At 47.6% G+C, this 6,000-nt stretch overlaps 1 pseudogene; it reads left to right on the top strand.

The window, feature by feature from the left end:
- The first annotated feature begins 1,954 nt into the window (after positions 1–1,954).
- On the top strand, positions 1,955–2,371 carry LOC134731230 (small ribosomal subunit protein uS10-like; annotated as a pseudogene).
- The last annotated feature ends 3,629 nt before the right edge of the window (positions 2,372–6,000 follow it).

The raw sequence follows: 6,000 nt of genomic DNA, 5'->3' as shown, positions 1-6,000 counted from the left end.
ATAGGGTAGCGTCCAAATTCCCTAGCCCACTTTGCAAATCTTCACCATCCAATCCCAACCTATCTTTCCAGCTTCATCTTCCATCTGCTTCTGTTACCAGAAAGGTGTCCTGATCCAGACCCCAGGAGAGGGTTCTTGGGTCTGGTGAAAGAAAGAATTTGAGGCGAATCCATAGAATAAAGTGAGAGCAAGTTTATTAAGAAAGCAAAGGAATAAAGCATGGCTACTCTGGCCAGGAACGGTGGCTTATGCCTGTAATCTCAGCACTTTGGGAGGCTGAGGCAAGTGGATCACCTGAGGTCAGGAGTTTGAGACCAGCCTGGCCAACATGGCAATAACCCGTCTCTACAAAAATACAAAAATTAGCCAGGCATGGTGGTGCACACCTGTAATCTCAACTACTTTGGTGGCTGAGGCAGGAGGATCACTTGAACCCAGAAGGCAGAGGTTGCAGTGAGCTGAGATTGCACCACTGTACTCCAGCCTGGGTGACAGAATAAGACTCTGTCTCAAAAAAAAAAAAAAAAGCTACTCCACAGGCAGAGCAGCAGCAAGGGCTGCTCACCTAAGAATACCTTTTTTTTTTTTTTTGAGACGGAGTCTTGCTCTGTCGCCCAGGCTGGACTGCAGTGGCGCTATCTCGGCTCACTGCAAGCTCCACCTCCTGGGTTCACCCCATTCTCCTGCCTCAGCCTCCCAAGTAGCTGGGACTACAGGCGCCCGCCACCACGCCTGGCTAATTTTTTGTATTTTTAGTAGAGACGGGGTTTCGCCTTGTTAGCCAGGATGGTCTTGATCTCCTGACCTCGTGATCCACCCGCCTCGGCCTCCCAAAGTGCTGGGTTTACAGGCGTGAGCCACTGCGCCCGGCCCTAAGAATACTTAAGTTATTTTTTGATTATATGCTAAACAAGGGGTGGATTATTCAGGAGCTTTCTGGTCAAGGGGTGGGCAATTCCCGGAACTGTGGGTTTCTCCCTTTTTTAGACTATATACAGTAAATTTCTGACATTGCCATGGCATCCGTAGACTGTCCTGGCACTGGTAGGAGTGTCTTTTAGCATGCTAATGTATTAGATTTAGCGTATAATGAGTAGTGAGGACGACCAGAGGTCACATTGCCATATTGGTTTTGGTAGGTTTTGGCCAGCTTCTTTATCGCATCCTTTTATCAGCTGGACTCAGCATGCCTAACCTCCTTGGAATGCAGCCCAGTAGGTCTGAGCCTTATTTTACCCAGCCCCTATTCAAGCTGGAGTCTCTCTGGTTCAAATGCCTCTGATACCTCCACCCCATCATGACCTCATTATTCTAGAGATTCGAGACCTGCACAGTCCAATACAGTAGCCACTACTCACATGTAGTTGTTAATTTTTTTTTTTTTTTGTGTGACAGGATCCCACTCTGTTGCCCAGGCTGGAGTGCAGTGGCCCAATCACGGCTCACTGCAGCCTTGACCTCTCAGGCTCTGGTGACCTCAGCCTCCTCAGTAGCTGGCACTACAGGTATGTGCCACGACACTCAGCTAATTTTTCTTTTTTTTTTTTTGACATAGAGTCTCGCTCTGTCATCCAGGCTGGACTGCAGTGGTACAATCTTGGCTCACTATAACCTCTGCCTCCTGAGTTCAAGCAATTCGCCTGCCTCAGCCCTGCCCTGAGTAGCTGGGACTATAGGTGCATACCACCATGCCAGGCTAATTTTTGTATTTTTAGTAGAGACGTGGTTTCACCATCTTGGCCAGGCTGGTCTCGAACTCCTGACCTAAAGTGGTCCTCCTGCCTCGGCCTCCCAAAGTGCTGGGATTACAGGCATGAGCCACCACGCCTGGCCTAATTTCAAAATTTTTAAATTGGAGGAAGACGCGGTCGTAGGTGCTGTGAGTCTCTCGTCCGCACGCTCCTGCTCCTGACTCACTGCTGTTCACTCTCGCTGAGGAAAAAGTCGGTCAGGAAGCCACGCAGCAGCCATGGCTTTTAAGGATACCGGAAAAACACCCGTGGAGCCGGAGGTGGCGATTCACTGAATTCGAATCACCCTAACAAGCCGCAACATAAAATCCCTGGAAAAGGTGTGTGCTGACTTGATCAGAGGCGCAAAGGAAAAGAATCTCAAAATGAAAGGACCAGTTCGAATGCTTACCAAGACTTTGAGAATCACTACGAGAAAAACCCCTTGTGGTGAAGGTTCTAAAACATGGGATCGTTTCCAGATGAGAATCCACCAGCGACTCATTGACTTGCACAGTCCTTCTGAGATTGTTAAGCAGATTACTTCCATCAGTATTGAGCCAGGAGTTGAGGTGGAAGTCACCATTGCAGATGCTTAAGTCAACAATTTTAATAAACTGATTACCAGTTGTTAAAAAAAATTTTTTTTTAATTAAAAGTTTATGTTTTCTCTTTTTTTTTTGAGATGGAGTTTCGCTCTTGTTGCCCAGGCTGGAGTGCAATGGAGCAATCCCAGCTCACTACAACCTCCGCCTCCCAGGTTCAAGCAATTCTCCTGCCTCAGCCTCCTGAGTAGCTGGGATTACAGGCATGAGCCACCATGCCCGGCTAATTTTGTATTTTTAGTAGAGATGGGGTTTCTCCATGTTGGTCAGGCTGGTCTTGAACTCCCAGCCTCAGGTGACCCACCCACCTCAGCCTCCTGAAGTGCTGGGATTACAGGCGTGAGCCACTGCACCTGGCAAGTTTATGTTTTCAATAGCCACATTTCAAGTGCTCAACAGTCTCATGCTACTAGTGGCTATCATATTGGCCAGCACAGCTATAGAACATTCCCACCACTGCAGAAAATAATTGGACAGCACTATTTTAGATACAAATACCCACTCGCCCACCCCCCAGTTTTTAATTTTAGTTACATAATTTACACATAGGTACATTCTCATTGTAAATTTTCTAACATTACAAAAATGTCCCTTACCAATTCTAGACCTCTGCCTAAAGATAAACGCCAAAATCAGTATGATGTATATTTTCTGTGAAGATTTAGTGTGTTTTGCATTTTGCTTTTTTCCCTTGACATCATCTTGGAGGTCTTCTTATAAGAATACATCTCTTGGCTGGGTGCGGTGGCTCATGTCTGTAATCCCAGCAGTTTGGGAGGCCAAGGCGGGTGGATCATGAGGTCAGGAGTTTGAGCCCAGCCTGACCAACATGGTGAAACCCCGTCTCTACTAAAAATACAAAAATTAGCCAGGCGTGGTGGCACGTGCCTGTAATCCCAGCTACTCAGGAGGCTGAGGCAGGAGAATCGCTTGAACCCGGGAGGTGGAGGTTGCAGTGAGCTGAGATTGCGCCATTACACTCCAGCCTGGGCGACAGAGCAAGACGCCGTCTCGAAAAAAAAAAAAAAAAAGAATATGTCTCTCTCTACCTTGTTCTTTTTTTTTTTTTTTTTTGGTTTGTTTTTGTTTGAGATGGAGTTTTGCTCTCGCTTCCCAGGCTGGAGTGCAATGGCGCAATCTCAGCTCACTGCAACCTCCGCCTCCTGGGTTCAAGCGATTCTCCTGTCTCAGCTTCCCAAGTAGCTGGGACTAAAGGCACACGCCACCACACCTGGCTAATTTTTGTATTTTTAGTAGAGAAGGGGTTTCACTTTGTTGGCCAGGCTGGTCTCGAACTCCTGCCTCTAGCTTGTTCTTGAGTTTTTGCAGAGTAATCCACAGCATGAATGAACTTTAGGTTGTTCAACTATTGCCTTCATGATGAACATTTGTTTTCAGTTCTCCCCTGTTGCAAACAGTACTATATGCAAACATCGTTGTACCTCTTTCTGCATTTGTACATGTTCGTCCAGGGTAAATACCAAAAAGTAGAATTGCTAGGTCACAAAGTCATATGGTAACACCCCTGGGGCTTGGCACACCCTGAAGCTCCTGCCTAGAATGCCTGTCCACATGACTAATTCCTACTCATCAAGACCTATCAGTGTCATGTCCTGTGAAAGGCCGTCCCTTCTGCCTGTTTTCCCTCAATACTTCCTATCTGCCTTGCATCATTACGGTACACTTGGACTCTGCCTTATTTAACTTTGTACTCCCAACATTCCTAGCATAGCCTTAGCATGGAGTAAAAACTCAAGTGTTTTCTTGGCTGGGTGAATGAATGCATAAATAAACAAATGAAGGCACAGTGGTTAGGACATTCCAGAAACTCAAGGTGAGTCTGTGAGTGGTGTGAAATCTGGCTATGGACCAATCTGCCCATTGGTACCCTGAGCCAAATGCCTTGCTAGATTTGTCTTTTTTTCTTTTTGAGAGAAAGTTTCCTTCGACCAGGCTGGAGAGCAGTGGCGCAATCTCAGCTACCTAAGCCTCCCGGATTCAAGCAATTCTCCTGTCTCAGCCTCCCAAGTAGCTGGGACTACAGGCGTCCACCACCACGCCTGCTAGTTTTTTTGTGTTTTTAGTAGAGATGGGGTTTCATTATTGGCCAGGCTGGTCTTGAACTCCTGACCTCAGGTGATCCACCTGCCTCAGCCTCACAAAGTGCTGGCATTACAGGCGTGAGCCACTGTGCCCAGCCTTAGATTTCTGTCATTTTTTTTCTTTTTCTTTTTGAGATGGAGTTTTGTTCTTGTCGCCCAGGCTGGAGTGCAATGGCACGATCTCAGCTCACTGCAACCTCCACCTCCCAGGTTCAAGCGATTCTCCTGCCTCAGCCTCCTGAGTAGCTGGGATTACAGGCACCCGCCACCATGCCCAGCTAATTTTTGTATTTTTAATAGAGATGGGGTTTCACCATGTTGGCCAGGCTGGTCTCAAACTCCTGACCTCAGATGATCCACCCGCCTCGGCCTCCCAAAATGCTGGGATTACAGGCGTGGGCCACCGCGCCCGACCAGATTTCTGTCTTTATGCAACCCTCTGTCCACTGACATCTCATCTTGAACTCTGGGTTGAGGACAGCACTGATGGAGCAGTGTGAATGTTAAGGGCTCTGGCCATAGAGCGCAGAATGGGAGCCCTGGGGGTAGCATTAGCTTGGAGCTGGCTTTCCAAAGGCATGTCTGTCTACTTTCAGCTTAGAAGCAGCCCCCTATGCTCTGGGTTTTATTTTGTTGTTTTTTTCCCCTACAGTACCTCAGGGGCAATTAAGATCAGCTGCGACATTTCTGCTTTCTGCTCCCAGACTTGAGCCCAAGGGAAGCCAGATGTTTTCCAGTCCACATCCCCTTCTCTTTGTGGTCTGATGAACAGCCCTGTTTTCTGAGTCTGTCTATGGCCTGGCTTTCCCAGATCCCACAGCCTGGCTGCCAACTTTATTTTTAATGAGGTTTTAATAGGTGGCTCCTGTAATTAATTTCATTCTTGTGTTTTCACACTTCGGTCTAGGTGCCTAAAGGCCTTCAGGCGCTAGGAGGGATGTTAACTGATTTTAAAGAATACAAAACCCTGTGGCTGTGATTTGCCATTTTCCCAGCTCCTCTGATCTGCAGTTGTTTTTTACAATCATTAATTAGCTGGGGCTCATGGCTCAGCGGAAGGTCAGCTGGTCACCTGTCATGTTTTATAGAGGTAGAAATAGAGATAAGGAGAGAAGGGACTTGTCCAAGCCCTAAGAGAGACTGGGTGTTGAAATTGGTTTCAGAAACCACATCCCAGGTTTCAGATTCACTACTCAGCTATGATTTGCCAAACACGGCCAGAATCCTCAGGCCAAAGGTGGCGCGCCTTGGGTGCCCCACAGGTGTCTTGGGGAGGCAGTTTTACCCTTCCATTAGCACTGCCCAGCAAGTGAGCCCTCGGCAGGCAAAATTACCCCCATTCATTTTCTCCAGGTCCCTTTCTCGTTTTGTGAGCGGATTCATCTGCGTAAAGAACGCGTCAGTGATTCCTCCTGGATTTAGAAACAACATAATTTTGCTATTTTTAAAGCTGCCGTTTAAAACTCCGCGCGCACGCACTCACACTCTTCAGGGAGCTGGGGGTGGGAGGAAAAGTACGAGCTTCAGAGGGCGCAGCCAGGCGCCTCAGCTTCCCAGGGCTCA

The sequence above is a fragment of the Pan paniscus genome, chromosome 9, assembly GCF_029289425.2.
Source record: "Pan paniscus chromosome 9, NHGRI_mPanPan1-v2.0_pri, whole genome shotgun sequence".
Classification (NCBI taxonomy): domain Eukaryota; kingdom Metazoa; phylum Chordata; class Mammalia; order Primates; family Hominidae; genus Pan; species Pan paniscus.
This window is presented reverse-complemented; position numbering and strand designations above follow the sequence as displayed.